The sequence below is a fragment of the Balaenoptera borealis genome (genome assembly GCF_965194805.1).
Source record: "Balaenoptera borealis genome assembly, chromosome: 16".
Lineage (NCBI taxonomy): Eukaryota > Metazoa > Chordata > Mammalia > Artiodactyla > Balaenopteridae > Balaenoptera > Balaenoptera borealis.
In genome coordinates, this window is record NC_138872.1 from 17,784,738 (window position 1) to 17,805,983 (window position 21,246).

Sequence of the window (21,246 nt, forward strand, 5' to 3'; positions counted from 1 at the left end):
TATAGGATCACTCAGAAGCCAAGGAATTAAGTATTTAAAGGAGAGACTGGTCAATTCCACACTTGCTGAGTGGTCCCTTAAGAAAAGGACCGAAAGAAACCCTTAGTTTAGCAACAAGGGGTCCATGGCAGGAGAAATTCCAATATATAGGTGAGGACAGAAGTCAGCTAGAATGAGATTAGGACAAGAGAAGTAGAGATCACTTTATTTCGCTCTTTAAATAAGTGTGCCTGTGAGGTGGGCCTGAGTGTTTTGGACAGTAACCTGAGAGAAAAATGGAGATGAGAGGTTTTGCTCTTTATGGGAAAAATTGGGGCTTGTTTAAATGCTGATAGGAAGAGACCCATGGTGAGGAAGGTTGAAGATAGAAGGAGGAGGGGTAATTGGCAAGCACGGGGCCCCTGAGGAGGCAGAGGATCCAGAGCCCAGGAGGAGGAAGGTACCTCGCTTGATGACAGGACAGAGTGGGGAAAGAAGGGACACAAGTAAAGGCTTCATGGCAGGGAGGTCAGACCATCCCTTTGCAATGGCCTCTTTTTGCTTCTTTGAAATAAGATCATCCGCTAAAGTTTGGGGGAATAGAGAAAGATTCAGGAGCACGGAGAAAGTTTGTAAAAGCAACAGTGGGAAATAGGAGGGGGTGGGTAACCAGGGAGCTGGGGAAGGAATGGTTCAACTGACACTGGAAACCATCTGTCAGTCTGGGGGTGTTGTTTTCTGGAGGAGAGCTCAGCAGCCTCGTTGGGACATGGTTTGTGACCTTGATACAAGGTGTCATGGGTTGAATCGTGTCTCCAAAATTCATACGTTGAAGTCCTACCTCCCAGGATGTCAGAATGTGACTTATTTGGAAATAGGGTCCTTGTGGATGTAATTAAGATGAGGTCCTGAGGGCTCTAATCCAATGTGACCAGTGTCCTTATAAAAACATGGAATGTAGACACAGACACATGCACACAGGGAAAATGCCATGCTAAGGTGAAGGCAGGGATTGGCAGGGATTGGCAGGGAAGGCAGTGATGCTTCTACAGGCCAAGGAACAACTGTCAGCAATCCACCAGAAGCTAAGGGAGAGTCATGGAATGGATTCTTACTCACAGGACCTTGGAAGAACCAACTCTGCAGATACCTTGGTCTCGGGCTTCTGACCTCCAGACTGTGAGGCAATACATTTCTGTTGTTTGAGACACCCAGTCTGTAGTGCTTTGTTCTGACAGCCCTAACACACAAATATGCAAGGAATAGGGTTGTTTATTTTTCTTTTCCGTTTTTTTTTGCACCTTCAAGTTGGGTGTAAAGGACTTAAGACAAACATTTTAAGAGCGTGCTCTAAAAGTGTTATTAAAGCGATAGCTCAAGGAATCCAAGATGGGTTGGGAAAGAAGGTAAAAAAGTAGGAGAGAAAACACAGAAAGAAAAAGAAAAGACAAAGGGATGTGGAGTTGACATGTTCTTTCAACTCCTCCAGTTGTAACTGCCAGTAGTTCCTAGGATCTTAGTTTCCGAGAAAATCTCAACCCTCCTCAGAAGTTTCCGGTAAAGGTTAATCTTAGCCTCCAGGTTCTTGCTAAAGTGATCACTATGTTGCTCCTCAAATAAGAACTCAGCTTAGATCATAGCCAAGGTATTTGCAAATAATCGTATCTTGTTAGGCACTGGCTTCCATTTACATATGATAACTGCATATCGAATATATCCTCAGAGGGACTTTCAAGTTATCTGAGCTGTGTGAGTCTTCAAAGGGCTGTGTGACTTCGTGTGGTTTTAATAGGCTCTTTGCCCCGAGTGTGATTCAGCATTTCCTAGGTTCCATCACTCAGGGAATTTGCTCATTAACTTCGAGAGACAGTTTTTAATGGAATAAAATTAAGGGGAAAGTGGGTTGTGGTTTCAGAAGCTGCTGTGATTGAAATCGTATGGACAGCTGCTGTTCAGTATGGTGTCACCCAGTGTGGATAAAGAAGTGCTCGCTGTCAGAAAGCCACCGGGTTGTAAATTCTGTTTACTGTACAAGTGGCCGCTTTCCGCAGAGTTTATAGTTTCAGGAAGAGTGCGTGAATAGACCACGTTGAGCAAAACCAAGTTTTTTTTTTTTTTAATCTTACTTGAAAAAATAACTTTTTTCTTCATTGAAGAAAATTTGGAAAATACATAAAAAAAAATATCTTTGTAAAAAGCAGATAGTCTCTTGAGTTTTAACCTTTTGAATGTCTATCCATTTGGTCTTTCCTTCTCGATGCATCCATATAGGGGCATATTTTTCCGAACTGGGAATCATATTGCAATACAGTTTTGAAACTTGCGTTAGTTAACATTATATCCTTCCCACGCCATGGAAACATTATTTCAGTGGTGTTCCGTGTCCCATTACTATAATTTATTTAACTAAGCCCTTCTCTTTGGAAATTTAGATCGATTCTAGATTTTTGCTATGATAGATGATCAGCGTACATTTTTCAGTGTATATTTTTTAAAAGCGCGAGGCTTCTGGGGATTGCATTAGAATCTGTTGCAGGTCATCCAGCAGCACAGAGGGCTTTCGAATCCCGAGCCCCTTGAGCTGACTCCTTTGAGCTCTAAATGTGAGGTCTGTTAGCAGGAGGGCACTGCCTGGTTTTCACTTCTGCAGCATAGGGAGGGATTTGATACAAACAGAAAAGCACTTGGAGGTGGCTGCCCGTGAAATGGGCTTAAGTGCACAGTGTGATCATGTGTAGTAAGACGGCGGCCTCAGAAGCTGCACTGCTTCCTCTCTGATGAATTAAGGCTGTGGCTCACAGGAGCAGCAGGTTGTGGTGGGGTGGGGTTTCTTCTCCCATCTTCTCCGTTTCCTCGTGATGGAAAATTCATAAACTGTTTTTGGTGACAGTTGTGCAAAATGAAAAGCTCTGTGAATGTGTGGAGAATAGATTATCCTGACTGCTGTTAAGCATTTGACAAATTGGGAGTTTTGTCATACATCAGAGAACAATGGAGGGAGAATAAGGAACGATGGGCTTCATATAAATACAACACACCTGACGGCTCCCGGCGACATTTATCTTCCTGTGTGACAGGGAGCGTGAGGGGAGATGGCTGGGCAGTGGGCAGGCCACTGGCCTCCGTGAGGCTGTATGATGCATCCCACCATCAAGGTCCCCTTTCACTGTGAGTGTTAGGAGGTGTCAGCTTGTTTAGGGTCGTGCTCATTATAGCTTCTTGAACTAAAGAAATAGTTCCCAGGAGCCTGATGTGAAATATTTCCCAGGAGTCACCAATGGGCTGGACAGAGTCTCATGTGCTCCAGTAAGTGGAGGAAAATGCCACAAGCTGCCTGCAGCTCGGCGGAGCTGGATCTGGAAATCCACCCACATGGGGGTGGACCGAGCACGGGGATGGGCAGGGGCAGAGAGGTGTGTTGGCTTCTTTCCTGACCTCCTGGGCTCCTACCCACCCTCAACAGAAGGAATGCAGACAGAAGGGGATGCTCTCGAGTGAGCAAGGTTGGTTTGGGTAAAGTGCTGAGTTGCTTCTGTTCCTGAATATCCCAGCAATGAGTCACAGGTGGAGCACAGAGAGAACCTGCAGAGATGGCTCTGGGGGCAGAACTGGCCTAAGAGGATGGGTGGGGCTACAGGGCAGTGGAAGGAGCATCTGGCAGACCTGACAGCAATCTTCACTCTCCTTTCCCAGTGGTGTGACTTTTGGCAGGTAAGTGACTTGACCTCTTTGAGCCTCAGTCTTGTGATCTATAAAATGGGATGATGGTAGTAGTAGGTGGCTCCTGTAGTAATGCTGTGAAGATTAAATGAGGTAATATGAGGAAAGCACCTACATGCCTACTAACATGGCTCTGAGCAAAAAGACAATAATAAATGTTGGTAAGGATGTGGAGAAACTGGAACCCTCATACACTGCTGGTACCTATTTAAAATGGAGCAGCTACTTTGGAAAAGTTTGGATGTTCCTCAAAAAGTTGTATAGAGTTACCATATGACCCAGCAGTCCCAATCCTAAGTATATACCCAAGAGAAATAAGAATGTACATCCACAGAAAAAAATGTACATGGATGTTCAAAGCACCACTATGCACAATAGTCCAAAAGTGGAAACAACCCATATGTCCATCAGCTGATGAATGAGTAAATAAAATGTGGTGTATCTATACAAGGGACTATTATTTGGCAGTAGAAAGGAATGGGATTCTGATACATGCTACAACATGGATGAACCTTGAAAACATGCCAAGTGAAAAGAGTCAATCACAAAAGACCATATAGGGTATGATTCCATTTATATGAAATGTCCAGAATAGGCAAATCTGTAGAGACAGAAAGTAGATCAGTGGTTACCTAGGGCAGGAGGATTAAGGGACAATTGGGAAGGTGATTGATAAAGTGTATGGGGTTTCTTTTTGAGGTGATTAAATGTTCTAAAACTGGTTTAATGATGGTTGCACAACTCTATGAATGTACTAAAATTCATTGAATTGAACACTTTGGATGAATTATGGAGTATATTAGTTATATCTTAATAAAGGTTTTATTCTGCATACCCTCCACCCCACCAAAAAAAGAAGCAGCAGAAGTGCCTGGTGCACAGCAGGAACTTATTTAAATGATAGTAAGCCCTTTCCTATCTTACAGATTCATTTGGAAAAGGTGGCAGGGCCTCCGTTCTCAGATTTTCAAGTCCAAGTCTTCCTATTCATCTCTTTAAAATATCTGCTCAGGACTTCCCTGGTGGCGCAGTGGTTAAGAATCCGCCTGCCAGTGCAGGGGACACGGGTTTCCTAGCCCTGGTCTAGGAAAATCCCACATGCCATGGAGCAACTAAGCCTGTGGGCCACAACTACTGAGCCTGCGTGCCACAACTACTGAAGCCCGCGCGCCTAGAGCCTGTGTTCTGCAGCAAGAGCAGCCACTGCAATGAGAAGCCCGCGCACCGCAACAAAGAGTAGCCCCTGCTTGCTGCAGCTAGAGAAAGCCCGCACGCAACATCGAAGACCCAATGCAGCCAAAAATAAATAAATAAATGAATAAATAAAAATTAAAAAAAATATATCTGCTCGAAAAAGAGACACCGAGCCTTCATTTAAATCAGAAGTGCTTACCAAGGGCCATACCCTTTGTGGAGTCTTTGTGTTCCATAAAATCTGGGGTATGAATTAAAATCCAGTTTCGATCAACTGGATTCCTTCCTCACACCTCCAGGGAGCACTCTTATTTGTCTGGGTGTGTATTGAGTCTACAGTGCCACATTGCTGAAGAATCTGGAGAACCAAGCTGTTGTTCCAGAGACAGTTCTTCCCACTGTCGAACTTGGGTCTTCCTGCCGTAATTGGAGTCAGCTTCCCACCGCCTGTCTGAATCCTGGCATCTGTTGAGGCTTGGATGCCTGGAGTCAAATGAAATAAGTGCTTCTTTGGAGAACAACTCCTGGAGGCCACTGCACATTTGTCGCATGTCAGTGGGATCTGCATATGGGTGTGAAATGTATATTTAAAAATGTGCACACAGTCGGATGCACACGCATTCTGCTCCAAAGGTGTTTATCCGATTGCCCATCACAGACCCGACCTGGGGGGCCGGGCCGACCCGCTCACCTTTGCCTGCCAGCCCAGAGCCCCCCCATCTGTAAAAACCCCCTGACCACCTTGCTCCTTTCCCCTCTCCCTAGAGGGAGGGCTACTAGCAGGTTCTGTTTGCAGTGGGTTTCCCAGCTCTAAAGACAGATGTCTCACCTTGATAGAAAGGAACCGGCAGCTCCAGCTCTCCACGACGGCAGCTGAGGAGCAGAGTGAGCGCTGGATTTGGAGTCGGTGAATCCTGGCTGCTTCACTTAGCAGCCCTGTGACACTGGGTATAGCAAGTGACCTCTCTTATTCTCAGTTTCCTCAATGATAAAATAAAGGCATGGACCTGGGTCCCCAAAGGACCCTAACATTTGGAGAATTCCTTACTCTTATGCCCTAAAGGAGTACAAAATGACATCATCCAGAGTATTAGAATATTCTGAATCACCTCCCCCCTGGGACTACGGGTGGTGTCTGGGACTAGGATATGCAAAGTCCTATACCAAACTCTGACTCTGTCCTATACAAAGCCATGTGGTGGTTTTTAAACATGACCCCAAATTCTTTGGCATTCCTCCCACAAAGAACTAGACTCTCTGCTCCCTTCCCTGGAATCTGGGCAGGGCTGGTGACTGCTCCTTCCCCTTGAGAAAAGCAGCAGTGATGTGAGTTCCGAAGGTGGTCTCTTGGGATCCTTGTTTCTTCCGGAGGTGCTGTTTCTCAGAGCTCTTTAAGCAGTGAGAAGCCCAAATCACCTGGAAAGGCCACATATTAGTGCTCCAGGTGACAATCCCAGCTGAACTGACCTTCAGCCAGCCCAACCCAGGCACCAGGCATACGATTGAAGTCTTGTTGGAAATGCATTCCTCCAGCCCCACCTGCTCCAACCCTGGGCCACCCAAATCACCCATGGCTGTTTCAGTCTTCCTAGTCAATGTCCTTAGACATTGTAGAGCAGAGCAAGCCATCTCTACTGGGTCCTGACCAAATTTCTGATGCACAGAATCCATGACCATAATAAGATGCTTGTTGTTTTATGCCACCATGTTTTGGAATGTTTGCTATTGTTATGAATGTTTGTGTCCCCCCCCCCAATTCATATGTTAAAGTCCTAACCCCAAATGTGATTGTATTTGGAGGTGGGACCTTTAGGAGATAGATAGGTTTTGATGAAGTCATCAAAGGGTGGGGCCACCAAGATGGGATTAGTGCCCTTATAAGAAGATGAAGAAACATAGGAGCACATGCATTCTTCCCACATCCCCCCCGCCCTTTACATGCATGTACTGAGGAAAGGCCATGTGAGCACACAGTGAGCAGGCAGCCTTCTGAAAGCCAGGAAGAGAGTCCTCACCAGAACCCACCCTGATCTCAGACTTCCAGCCTCTAGAACTATAGGAAAGTAAGTGTCTATTATTTAAGCAACCTAACGTATGATATCTTGTTATAGCAGCCCAAGCTAAGACAGCTATGCAGCAGTAGAAAACTGGAATATATCCAGTCTGAGCCCTGTTTGCCACCTGACCTTTTGGTCACCATGGGTGTGGTCTACAGAGTTTGAAATGATCACTGAAAATACACCTCCAGGAAGGAAATCACTACACTTGTGATGTGAGTTACCTTTGCTCTCTTCACAAGAGGCTGCTATGAGGCTATGAGGTGTCCTTTCTAGGGCAAGAGTTGGACTAAGTGTGTGTGTGTGTGTGTGTGTGTGTGTCCAGCAGAGGTGGTGTGGGGAGAAGTTCAGGAGCACAGACACAGAGCTGTCTGGGAAGACTGAAGCCCCAGCCCCCTTCTCCCTTCCCCGGCCTGTGCTGTGCGAACAACTCAGCATTGTTTATCCCCAGACAGTCTCCTTCCTCCCTCCCTGCACCAAATCGAAGCTATTACCCAAGACAATGGGGGGGACTTTGGTCCTTTTCATTCTGCAACAGAGAGGCAAAGGTGACAACACAAGTATTTATATCACACTGTGGCTTTCCAGAGGCCTCATATCCATTAATGAATTAATCCTTCCTAACAGCAGTCCCTTTATCAGGGTGATATCATGATTCATGTTCATCAGACAAGGAGACTAGGGCAGCATCTAAGGCTGCTGGTGATACATGGGACTCCCCAGCTGGAGCCATTGAGGTCTCACTTATTCTAGGGGCAGCTGAGGCCATGAGATGCCACACACACAGTTTGGAACTTAGAACTGGGGGTCCGGATGTGAGTCTACCTTCTGGGTATTCCCTGGACAGACAGCTTTACTGCTCCGAGTCTCAGTTGCCTCATCTGTAAAATGGGTGCAGGTAAGAATCCCACCAGGGCATAGAGTTTTCATGATGAGTGAGTCATGGGAAGATGCTCTAAAGCTGTGACACATCACATACATTCATGTTCATTGTCATTGCTTCTGGGTCTGAGTGAAGATGCTGTAAATAGCTGTAGTTGTAGGAGGGAACAGCAGCTACACTGAGGGTGAGGGTCAGCAGGGCAGAGTGAGGACCCTCCCCCTGACGCCCCAGGGCCACGAAGGTGATGAAGACCCTGCAGCAAAGCAAGCACCCATGGATCCCTCTCCCCCTGCCCTCCCCTCCCCTCCCCCTGCACTCCCAGCCCCTGTGTTAATCTTCTGCCCCTCCCGCATTCCTCTAGCACCCTCACGCTCTCATCACCTTCACATGCTGGCAGTCTCCATCATTCAGGTTTTGTTATTTTATTTCTATGTGTTCAGGAAGCGTTTTGTTGGTCCAAGTGTAAGAATTGTCATTGATGAGTGATAAAAAGGCCACACTTAGGACAACCTCCTGCAGAGCCCTGCTCGACTTCTGAATCATGGTTTTGGCAGACATAACAGTATACTTCTGTCCAGTGTGGACAGTCATCCCACCCGTGGTTGGTGGCTCAGTCGTAACCTCCAATTTCCAAGATCTGGCCTTGACATAAATGTTGCTCAGAATTGCTTTTTTTTCCTTCCATTTTTTAAAATTACGGTAAAACACATATAACATAAAATTTATGATTTTAACCATTTTTCAGTGTTCAGCTCAAGAATGTTAAGTATATTTACATTGTCTTGCATCCAATCTCCAAAATTCCCTTCGTCTTGCAAAACCGAAACTCTGTACCCATTAAACAACTCCCCATCCCCTCCTCCCCCAACCCTTGGCAACCACCCTTCTACTTTATGTCTCTGTGGACCACTCTAAGTATCTTGTATAAGTGGAATCACACAGCATTTGTCCTTTTGTGATCGGCTTGTTTCACTTAACAAAATGTCCTCAAGGTTCATCCATGCTGTAGCATGTGTCAGGATTGCCTTCCTTTTTAAGGGTGAACAGTATTACAGTGTATGGATAGACCGCATTTGTTTATCTGTTCGTTCACCAGTGGGCACTTGGGTTTCACCCTCTGGCTGTTGTGTATAATGCTGCTATGAACACAGGTGTGCTCAGGACCACTTCTAATTCAGAACGAGTGGTGCCATCTGATGGGGACGCCATGGCAACTGAACATGGTGCTTCTCCATGATGGACACTCTCCATGGTAGACACTCATGGCGGTAAAAAAGGTAGAAGCAATTCGCTGGTAATGTTCAAAGGGCCACGTACAGCAAACAAGCTGATCACGTTGGGTGTGAGAGCAGAAATCCTCTTTGTGTGGTGCCGTTACTTGGCTTTTCACTTTAACAGTGTTTTCAATCTTTTAAAAAGTATTGACCACCCCCGACTCCCCCAGGAGCCTCATTTTCCTGACTTCCATGAACATGTATGTACTGCGCTTTATACGTACATAGAAAGAGTAAGATTCTTTTCACCCCCAAGAACCAACCCTTTGCGGGTGCTCTTGTTCCCCTTGAGAACACAGGCTTCAGCAGACTGCTTTCCACTGAGCTTCTGAAGAGAAGCAGCCACTTTGGGGTCCTTCAGAAGTTCCACTACTGCCAGCAGTGCTTTTCCTGCTTGTTCCAGTGTGTTCTGTTCAGATGCAGTAGAACAAAGAGTGATGGCCTCGTGACCTTCTATCCAGTGCTGTTCACTATGGGTGGCCACTGGCCACATGTGGCTACTCAAATTAATTAGTTAATTTATTTTCAAGAAGCTGATGAACGTCTCATGACCATATCTGTTTCAATGAACGTTGACAAATATTTGATAAGAATGTCACATCTGTCTTGTAGCTTGGAATTCTCTTTATTCCAGTGGTACCTTCATTGGTAAGGTTGTTGGTGTAGAGACTCCATTTTTTTTAAGCCAAGTTTTTATTCGCATACCTGTGGAAAAGTGTACAAGTCAGATATATGCAGCCTGATGAATTTTCACAAAGTGAGCATACCCATGTAACAAGCACCAAGATTGAGGAATAGCAGTTCCAGAACCCCAGAAGCCACTCTTGTATCCCCTTCACTGTCCTCACCCCAAGGATATCCACTATCCTACCTTTTACCACCTTAGATGAGTTTTGCCAGTTGTTGAACTCAATCTAAATGACACTGGGGCTTCCCTGGTGGCGCAGTGGTTGAGAATCTGCCTGCCAATGCAGGGGACACGGGTTCGAACCCTGGTCTGGGAGGATCCCACATGCCGCGGAGCAGCTGGGCCCGTGAGCCACAACTACTGAGCCTGCGCGTCTGGAACCTGTGCTCCGCAACAAGAGAGGCCGCGATAGTGAGAAGCCCGTGCACCGCGATGAAGAGTGGCCCCCACTTGCCACAACTGGAGAAAGCCCTCGCACAGAAACGAAGACCCAACACAGCCATAAATAAATAAATTAATTAAAAAAAAATAAAATAAATGACACTGTATAGTGAATATTCATAAGGTTTTAAGAACATGAAAATTCATTGCCGATATTTACAGAGTGGGTTGTTTCACCAAAAATCCAGATTTTCTGTGTCTTTTAAAAGAAGACTTGACAGGATCCTTGTGGTGATGGAGATGTTCTGTATTTTTACTGAATCAATGTCAATATCCTTTTGTGATATTGCACTAGAGTCTGACAAGATGTTGCCACTGGAGGAAACTAAGTAAAAGGCCTATTTCTCTGTATTATTTCTTACAACTGCATGCGAACCTACACGTATCTCAAAATAAAAAGTTTAATTAGAAATAAAAGATAATATATTAAGAATTTTAAAAAAAAGATGGGTTGGTACCAGGCCTGCCTTTATCAAGGCAGCAACTGGCTGGAGCTGAGGAACAGAGGCACCTGTGGGTAGGGATATGGTCTCTCTTGTTTGTGTGGCTACAAGATTTAAATTAAAGTTAAATAAAGCTAAACAGTTCTTGGTGGCACTAGGCATGTTCCAAGGGCACATTTCAGTAGCATCACATGACTGGTGGCTAGAGGATGGGACCACACAGGTCTAGAAGATGCCCATCATCATAGGCTGTTCTCCTGGACAACATCTGAACAGGTGGCTCATAAACTTGGGGAACAGAATGACCACAGATTCCCTGACATCATATGTGTTGGACCAGCCCAGTCACCACTGGGGGATCATCCTCTCCTGAGCTGTTTTAACCTTCTCTGTAACAAAATCAACACCAGTCTGTGAATGTTGCTATTCTCCCCTTTAACTGCCTTCCCCTTTCCCTTCACTGCATTGACCAGCATCTAAAATCAGACGGACCTGGTGGGGATCCCAGCTCGAATGCTATTTCTTAATCTTGGGCAAGTTACTTAGCCTCTTGGCACCTCATTTTCAGCACTTGTAAAATGCGGATCATGCTTTCTGTATCCCAGCCTTGTCATGTCTCTCTGTTGCAGGTGCAGTTAAATGAGAGAATGGATGTGAATGTACTTTATCAACCAAAAGGCATTATATGAATGGCGTCTGTCATTCCCCCAGGGCCTGGCACCTAGCAGGTGCTCAACAAATGTGGGTTGCGTGAGCGACTGTTCTTTTCTTTGCTGAAGTCTGTGAGCAGGCAGCAAGGCTGCAGCCTCCATATTTTTTCAGTGCTGAGTCTCTTGCCCTCAGATTGGCTCTGCCAAGGTCCCCGCTTTACAGGGCTATCCCTACCACATCAGTCCTGCTAGTTAGATGTGTGCGTGTCTCCCTGTGAGATTAGGTACAGGACAACAGTTGTATTTATCCCTGGATGGACGGAGTCCCTCAAGGAAATAGAGGTATAGGGAGTGGGGTCACAGAGTCAGGGGAAGTCAAGCGCCAGAGAAGAGCTCACTGGGCTCACAGTGCGATCTGAGTTAGCACTTCTCACGCTGCAACATGCGCGAGCATCACTGCAGAGCCTGTGAGATGCAGGCTGATTCTGTAGGTCTGGGGTGGAGCCTGAAATTCCGCATTTCTACCAAGTCCTTTTTTTTTTTTTAATAAATTTATATATTTATTTTATTTTTGGCTGCGTTGGGTCTTCGTTGCTGCACGTGGGCTTTCTCTAGTTGCGGCAAGTGGAGGCTACTCTTCGTTGCAGTGCACAGGCTTCTTGTTGCAGTGGCTTCTCTTGTTGTGGAGCACAGGCTCTAGGAGCACAGGCTTCAGCAGTTGTGGCACACGGGCTCAGTAATTGTGGCTCGCGGGCTTAGTCGCTCTGCAGCATGTGGGATCTTCCTGGACCAGGGCTCGAACCCATGTCTCCTGCATTGGCAGGCGGATTCTCAACCACTGCGCCACCAGGGAAGCCCCCTACCAAGTCCTTTGATGATGCCTTTGCTAACAGTCCAGCAGTCACACTTTGAACAGCAAAGGACCCACCTCCGTTAGGCTCACTGGCGATCTTGGTCATGTGCAGATTCTTGAGCCTTGGATCACATCTATAGAATCAGACTCTCTGAGGCCCGGGCCCCAGACCCTGCATGATGAACACATTTTCCAGTTATTCTGATGCATCCTAGAACCTGAGAACCACTGAGTTGTGGACTGAGGTGGGAGGTTCTGAGCTCCCATAGTGGGGACTGAGACCCCCTTTCCTGGTATCCACATGTCACCCCACAGCAGTGCCCCAGTGGCTGGTTCCTGTACCAGGTCAGTCTTTGCTCACACTGTTCGTTATGCTGATTTCTGAAACCCTCAATCCTTTTAAGTCAATCTTTCACAGACTTTGCCAAGACCATCCTTCGCTCCAAGGTCAGAAGCATATTTGGATAGGATAGTGAGACATTTGCAAAAACTGAGGGTGAGAACCGATGGCTGGGTCGAGGCATTAGCTCATCCGTGATTACTTATCCAGCCCTTGACCTTTCTGCGGAGATGTCTGAGAAGTGAGTAAATTAACACCAGCGGGAAGTGACAAGGGCCTGCAGACCCACAGCTCCTCTCACTCAGGGGCTGATGAGCACAGCTGGACCTGGGAGGTCAGTGTCACTAGGTCCCACCTGGCTTTTGGATCTCTTTGCCTGTCCCCCCAAGCAAGGGCCAAGAGCCCCCCCACTGCAGGCTTTGTCCTGAGGGTCAGTCCTGGCCTGAGGCAGAAATGGATTGAGCCCGACTGTGGGGCATGGATTCAGCCATAAGGCCTGGCTCTGACTATGTCACCCATCTTCACAGGCTCCAGGGCAGGTGTAAATGCATTCTTTTTTTTTTTTTTTCCACCCTTCTTAAGGTATAATTGACAAATAAAATTGTAATGTGTTTAAAATGTACCATGTGATGATTTGATATATGTATACATTGTGAAAGGATTTCCTCCGTTGACTTAATACATCTATCACCTCACCTATTTACCTTTTTTGCATGTGTGAGACCTCTTAAGTTCTTCTCTTAGCAAATTCCAGTTATATAATACAGTGTTACAACTATATCACCATGTTATACGTGAGCTCCTCAGACCTATTTCGTTTTATATCTGAAAGTCTGTACCCTTTTACCAACCTCTCCCTATTTTCCCCAGTTCCCCAGCTCCTGCAACCACCATTCTACTCTGTTTCTATAAATTTGACTTTTTAATTTTTTTTAGATTCCACATGTGAATGAGTTCATGCAGTATTTCTCTTTCTCTGTCTAGCTTCTTTCACTTAGCATAATGCCCTCCTGGGAGAGGGGAAAAAAAAGAGTGGGGCATTCTTGTCCCTTCCTTCCTCTTCCTCACCCCCTTTTCCTTCCAACAAGCATATCTTGAGGATCTGCTGTGTTCTGGAGGGTGGACATCCCCAGGCATTGTCAGGGAGACTGGACTTGGTGACCTTTAAGTGTTCTCATGACTCTGAGTGTATAGGATCCTTTATACTGTGTGTGGTGCAGGGACAAGACATTTCACCAACCGAGTGGCTGGAGGGGGGGCCACAGGCAGGGCAGAAGATGTAGGTGGAAAATAGGAGAAGGTCCAGGAAGAAAGTGGTCTTACGTGGTGAGACCAGCTAAGGAAGAGCTTAGGCAGAGGGGCAGCAGAGTTAAGGGGTTGGTTTTGTTTTGTTTTGTTTTTCACTCAGTGTTTCTTAATTTTTCTGCAGCGACATTGGTGTAAGGGGACTCTTTTTTTTTTTTTTTTTTTATTGATTGATTGCTATGTTGGGTCTTCGTTTCTGTGCGAGGGCTTTCTCTAGTTGCGGCAAGCGGGGGCCACTCTTCATCGCGGTGCGCAGGCCTCTCACTATCGTGGCTTCTCTTGTTGCGGAGCACAGGCTTCAGACGCGCAGGCTCAGTAGTTGTGGCTCACGGGCCTAGTTGCTCCGTGGCATGTGGGATCTTCCCAGACCAGGGCTCGAACCCGTGTCCCCTGCATTAGCAGGCAGATTCTCAACCACTGCACCACCAGGGAAGCCCTAAGGGGACTCTTGTGCTCTTTTTGGCAGCCATGAAGCTTTGGTGTTCATGAGTCATGTAGGGAACAGAGGGGCCTGGCTTTCAGGGCCTTAGGGAGGTTTATTGACCCCAGTGGGTGCCTGGACCAAGGGAAGTTGGGGTTCAAGCATCTCCACCTAGCTCGGTGGATGGGTGCACAAGACAAATACGAGAAGGAGAGAACTTCCTTCCGGTGTGTTCTGTTGAGTCCTCCCCTTCCACCACCATAGCCACCCACACTGGTGCTGGGTTGGAAAGATCATTAGCAGGAGGACAAAGAGAAAAAAGTCTGCTTCTGAGGCATTGTCCTAGGATACTACTCATTCTCTTTTCCTTACGAGCTAAAACCACAGTGTTCCTGAGCTCCTGAGGGTTTAGACAAAGCACATTCCGTGTCTCTGGCAGGACTGCTTGACCCTCCAACTCAGACCCCACATCACTGATTCAGATGCGTCTCAAAATGTGGCAGGTCCTGCGTATCAACAGAGAGAAAGGGGGAGGCAAAATATTGTAAAATCTGTGGGTTCTCACCAGATGACTGTTTAAAAGGCCAGGAAATGCAGAGGTGGGAAAAACATGGGGGAGATCCATTAACTAGAGCATTGTTGACTCATGGCCATCCAACTTCAGCAGGAAGTCCTGATTCGGCCCCATGAGTGCCTGAAGCCACCTGCATCGGGCATCAGTGGTGTTGCAAAGCTCAGAACTGCTGACACACCCTTGGGTCTACTTCTCACTTTTCTTACTTTGGGCTTATTTATATGCCAATCCCTTATATTTGATTTGTTTGTACAAATGTTTTTACAATAAGGCAAAGGAAAAAGGGAGGAGATGGTTGGTTCTGTGGCAGCTGTTGAGTCTGGAGTTTCTAAGGGAGCCCCGGGTTGAAAAGAGCTGGGTACACACGGAGGAAGGGAGTCTAGTCAGAAAGGTGGCTGGAGATTGATTACTCACGGTTGGCTCCAATTTCCTCTCTCCTAGGTGTATTGGGAAACTCACCTAGGGAGAGGAAGCAGAAATGCCATTCTTGTCCATCTACTGAGTGAAGTTTTGAAATCTAACATTTATCTCAATCACCCGGTTCTACCTCTCAGTGTATTCCATCCGTGTTCTCTTTTATTCGTTCTGTACTTCTTACCCAGAATGAGCTCCGAAAACATAGATCATCTCGCTCCCCTGCTTAAAATCCCATAAAAGCACCTGTTGCACTTAGGGTAAAATCCAAACTCCATATTTATTGTGGCCTGAGAGGCCCAGTGTGATCTAGCCCCTCCTCCCTCTCAAAATTCATCTCCTTCTCTTTTCCCTGCCATGCACTGTGCTTCAGCTGCACTGGCCTCACTCCTTTTCCTGGAACTCTTCAAGGTTTTTCTGCCTGTTTGCATTTGTTGTTTTTCTCTGTCTGGAATGTTCTCCCCGCTCCAGATCTTCCCTTGCCTGGCTGATGCTTCTCATTTTGGTCTCAGCTCAGATGTCATTTCTCGGGCTAGTCTAAAGCATCCTCTCCCTCCCCGCTTTCCCCCCGTTACTCTCTCTCATCACTAGACAGTAAGCTCCATGACAACAAGAGCTTCTCCAGCGCCCCACGCAATGCATGGCAGATGGCCGGTCCTCAATAAACAGTTGGTGGGTAAATGAATAACTGAATGAAGGGGTGCTCTGTCCCCCAGCTCTGCCTTGGGACTTTTCCAAATTTGGAGCATGTAGGACATTTATTGTCTCTTATGTCTTAAATGTTTGCCAGGGTTCCTGGAACTATGTACCATTTCCATTTTATACATGAAGAAGTTAAGGCTTAAAGAGGTTATTCGAGGGACTTCCCTGGCGGTCCAGTGGTTAGGATCCCACGCTTCCACTGCAGGGGGCACGGGTTCGATCCCTGGTCAGGGAACTAAGATCCTGCAAGCCACGTGGCGTGGCCAAAAATAAAAAATAAAAAAAAAAAGAGGTTATTCAGTCTGCCCACAATTACACCAGTAATCTTGGGACAGCCAGGAATGGAGATAAGTTCTAACTGGTTATAAAGCTCCTTGCTCTATCGCTGTCTAATATTTGGTGTTGTGAAGGGGGTGGCCAGGAATGCTGCTTGGAAGAGGGGCATACGTAATTTTAGGAGAGAAGAAGAATAGCACAGTAGTAAAAACATGTGGGACCACGCTGCATGGGGTCCAAGCCTGGCTCTACCCTTTTCTAACTAGTGTGACCTGCCAAATTTCTTAACCTCTCTGTGCCTTGGTTCTTCCATCTATACAATGGGCATGTGAATATCACCGCCCTCACAGAGTTGTCATGAGAATTAAATGGAAGAGTATATGAAAGCCCTTGGGCCAGTGCCTGGCACAGCTAAGCATTGCATAATAAGTGTTTACTACTCTTGTTACTACTATCATCATCCTGCAGCTCACCATGTACGTGGCTGAATCTTCCTCGGGATCCTTAAGGACATCTAGTAGCAGGTCTCTTTGGAACCCACCCCCCCACCCCCTGGTCTCTCTCTCTCTCTCTCACTCACTCAAGACCTGCAGGAGGTTTTAGGAGTTTCTCTGGTGCGTGTGGCTTTGGAGGAAGTGGTAATGTGCAGCCTATTGTGTGGCAAAGGAACATCAACTTTAAAAGCAGAGAAGGAAATGGATGTGTTAGTGACACGGAGTTGTGGGAAAAGCCATCCACTAAATTACATTTCTGCACAAGAAAGGAACTGCTAGCAAAGTGGGAATGAATGACACTGGGGTGGCAAAGACATCAAGAAGTAGAGGCAGTAACGAGGCACGGAGTCCTCTATTATTTCTAGCATCATGGAAAGTGAGGTTTTATTATTCCTTCCCCAAATGGTCTCAGTTCTTTTTTGGTGGTGTTGTTGTTGCTTCTTTTTCACAATCAGTACGGCTGATGTTCTCCTGCGATCTACCCAGCCCAGGCCTTGGCAAGACAGCTGGTCTGCTTGCTGGAAATCTGTAGTTACAGGAAAGGGAGGTCCTGAGGGGTCCTTGGGAACCATTGCACCTAAACATGCTCATTTTCAGATGAGCATAGTAAAGCCGTGATGGAAAAGGACGCTTACTTATTCATTAATTCAAGCAATGATGTATTGAGCAAGTTTGCAAGGCCCCAAGCTAGATGCTGGAGAAAGTCGAGAGGTTTTCTCTTTCTGAGCAGAGCATACACAATGAACTCTTATCAAAGACTATGTAATAGAGGTAACACAGAGAGCTCAGCCTGCGAATTGCAAGTCTTGTGTTCCAATCTAAACCTCCACTTCTTATCTGAACTGGAGTAATTGCCTGGGCTTCGGTTCCTCATCAGTAAAATGGGGAAGTTGGTGTCTGGCCTGTGAATTGCACTAGGATTTTACGAGCGCCCAGATAATCATGACACGTGCTGATGCTTGATGGCCTATGAAGCAATTTGTAGATGATGCTTTTGTTATGGGTAGGGTGATAGCTTGCAAGCAGGGAATTGAAGCCACTGGAATAATAGGAACATGAAAGGGGCTGTTGTGGAGGGTGGAGGGCACATTGCATGTTGGGAAACGAGCAGAGTACAGCCAGAGGTGGCCCCCAAGCCTTTATTCTAAGGGGCGGTCCTTTGTGCTGTTTGGAATAAATAGGAACTGATTCCACGATAGGGGGTAGCTCATTCAGCCAGGAAGCAGCTGCCGCTTGTTAGTATGTAACCCTGTGATAAGTGATGGAAGATGCTGAGACCAGGCACGGCCCTCTGAATTCAGTTCAGAGTTTATCAGGAGATACCAAATCATAAGCAGATGGATACGGTGCAGTGCCTTGACAGGGCTCAGGACAGAGGCACTCCAGACCCACATTGTTCAAGATGGGCTGAAGACTACCCAGACGATGACCCCGCGGGGTTTTGAAGGCTACAGAGGGCTTGACCACTTGGGTTACTCCAAGAAGGGCAGTCAAGGCTGAGAGAACAGCACAAAGACAGGGTGATGACGGAAGTTTAGGAAACTAGCTGTGGCTCCAAGGAGAGGCCTGGAATGCAGGTGGGCAAGGTGGTAGGAACCGTTTTGCAAATAATTTGAGTGTCAGGCAGAACCTAAGTGGCCAAGGGTGGTGTTCGTGGGAGGCCATCCTGCTATGATACCTTGGTGGGATTTGATTAAGGTCCTTTAATTACAGATGTAATTTACTCAGTCAGTCTTCTCATTGTAGTCTTTTTTAAAAAATATTTATTTATTTAATGTTTATTTATTTATTTTGACTGTGATGGGTCTTAGTTGCGGCATGCAGGATCTTTAGTTGTGGCATGCGAACTTCTTAGTTGTGGCATGTGGACTTCTTAGTTGCGCCACGCATGCGGGATCTAGTTCCCCAACCAGGGATTGAACCCGGGCCCCCTGCATTGGGAGTGTGGAGTCTTACCCACTGGACCACCAGGGAAGTCCCTCCTCATTGTAGTCTTAGAAGTCACCTACAGCTTTGTGAAATGTGCAGCCAATTCTGCATGAAGGGTTTTCAGGCTGGGGATGTAGGCAGCACACATTATCCCAGGAAGGCAGATGACGGAGAACGTGCTTACTGCAGAGGGGAGCCAGGCAGATGGGCATCTTCCCAGGGAGCACAATAGCGAGGTCTCAGTTGCACAGGAAGTTATCCAGCTCATGCAGTGCCCGAGATGCTATGAGCACCATCGTACCATCCTCCCTCCAGGCTTCAAGAAGTAGTGGAACCCTAAGGCAAGGGGGCATTTTATCCCTGAGGAGGGATAGATGGATTTTACTCATAAGACATTTATCTATTAAGCTCCTGTGGCTTGCAGAATCAGCCATGTGTATGTGACAGCCAGGAGGGTGACGAAAGAGGCCCCTGCTGGCTCCACCTGGCTGTCACTCATGGACTTCAAACCTAGTATGTCCAAACTTGGGCTTGTCATTTCTTCTCTCTAAAAAAGGTTAGCCCCTTATTCAGGCAAACATTACCACCCAGTTGTCTAAGTCAGACCTTGGGAGTTGCCTTCGATGCTTCCCTGCCCTGAAGCCTCAACCTCATCTTCCCCCAGATCTGCCCATTCTACTTCCTGTGTATGTGCCTTGCTGTTGCCCTAGTGTTAGGTCCTCAATGGCCCACACCTTACAAACTGGGCAGCCTGGTCTCCCTGCTTCCTGGTTTGCTCCCGAGAATCCGTCCTCCACCACTGCTAGTAAAATGATTGCTGTAACACCTGACTTCACTTTATAAGCTTGGATGGCCCCCATGGCCTGCCAGTATCCTCTTCCTTCATTGATTTGGCAGCCCTGGAGGACCGTCTGCGTGGCAGGCCCTGTGATGGGCACCGGAGGCAGAGAGATGAATGAGACAGGACAGAGCCATCAGTGCACTCTGCCTGATGAGGGAGACGGGGTCAAACCACTGAAGGAATTCTGTGTTCTGTGCTGAGGGGCTGGGGACCAGAGCAGATGTGAGAGGGCCTTTTGACTTACTCTTCTCTCTGCCTGCAGTTTCTTTCCTACATTTAAAAAAAATACCAGGGATTGATTTGAAAAAAACTATGAAAATAATGTTTGTGTGATATTGAAAATGCAGAAAAGCAGAGCTGAAACAGAAGCTGAAGATGTCCCTCATCTCAATCTCTATCTAGCTACTACTAAAATGTTGTGTCTTTCCTAACAAGTTTTCTTCTTCACATTTATATTTTACAGAAGTTGAAATGCCCTTGGGTACACTGTTTTGTACACAGCTCTTTTTACTAACAGATATCATAGCATTTAAAAAACAGCTGTAGGGTTTCCCTGGTGGCGCAGTGGTTAAGAATCCACCTGCCAATGGAGGGGACACAGGTTCGAGCCCTGGTCCAGGAAGATCCTACATGCTGCGGAGCAACTAAGCCCGTGCCCCACAACTACTGAGCCTGTGCTCTAGAGCCCGCGAGCCGCAACTACTGAAGCCCGTGCACCCAGAGCCCATGCTCCATAACAAGAGAAGCCACCGAAATGAGAAGCCTGCGCATCACAAATGTAGAGTTGCCCCCGCTCACTGCAACTAGAGAAAGCCCGTGCGCAGCAACAAAGAACCAACTCAGCCAAAAATAAATGAATAAATAAATAAATAAATAAATTAAAAAAATAAAAAAACAGCTCTATTGTTCTTTTTTGTTATATGAGGAATACATAGCTATCTCAAACAATTTTATGACATGAAAACCACATGTAAAACAAAGATCACCTACTACTCCCATGCCTGGAGATACCTTCTACCCACACCTGTGTGTATGTCCTTTCAGAATTTTATGTTCATGTACACAGTTAGGTATAAATATAAATATAGCTATAGGTGTAGACAGACTTGATCTTTAGGCTACCTTTTCCACTTAGTACATTATAGCTCTCTTTTTTATTTAAATATATTTGATCACTTGTGTTCTTTTTTAAAACGTCTATATGATAGATGATATCCCATATAGATATATCATAAATCATATAACTAATCTCATATTTATGGACATATAGGTTGCTTCTGTATTTTCATGTCTTCAGACAGAGAAATGATGAAAAAGCTTGTGTGAGTATATGTAGCCTATTTATTTCCTTGGGATAAAGTCCTAGAAGTGAAATTGCTATGACAGAAATTGTGAACATTTTACACTTGGGTCCATATATGTGATTGGCAGAATTATCAGATGATCTCTGCTGACCTGTCTTTGTATAATTATCTCGCCATGAGTGTAAGCAGGACTTATGATTGCTTCTAACCAGCAGATTGTGGCAAAGGTGATGGGGTGTCACTTCTGTGATTATGTTGCATTAGATGGCAAAAGTGAGGGGATTTTGCAGATATAATTAACATCCCTCATTTATTAACTTTAAGTTAATCCAAAAGGAGATTACCTTGAGTGTGCCTGACCTAATCAGGTGAGCTCTTTAACAGAGGGAGGGTCTAGAAGTCAGAGGATCTCTCCTGCTGGCCTTGAAGAAGCAAGCCACAGTGAGTCTACAGCTGCAAGGAAA

The 21,246-nt window shown here is 46.2% G+C and overlaps 1 protein-coding gene and 1 long non-coding RNA gene across 16 annotated transcripts in view; both read left to right on the forward strand.

Moving 5' to 3' along the window:
* The window catches only part of PTPRT (protein tyrosine phosphatase receptor type T), a 1,098,035-nt gene that overhangs the window by 540,394 nt on the left and 536,395 nt on the right, over positions 1-21,246 (forward strand). The gene's annotated exons all lie outside the window — the stretch shown is intronic.
* On the forward strand, positions 12,178-16,372 carry LOC309614099. Its single transcript, XR_014236019.1, has 2 exons — positions 12,178-13,959; positions 14,262-16,372. It is a non-coding gene; the product is annotated as an uncharacterized lncRNA (long non-coding RNA).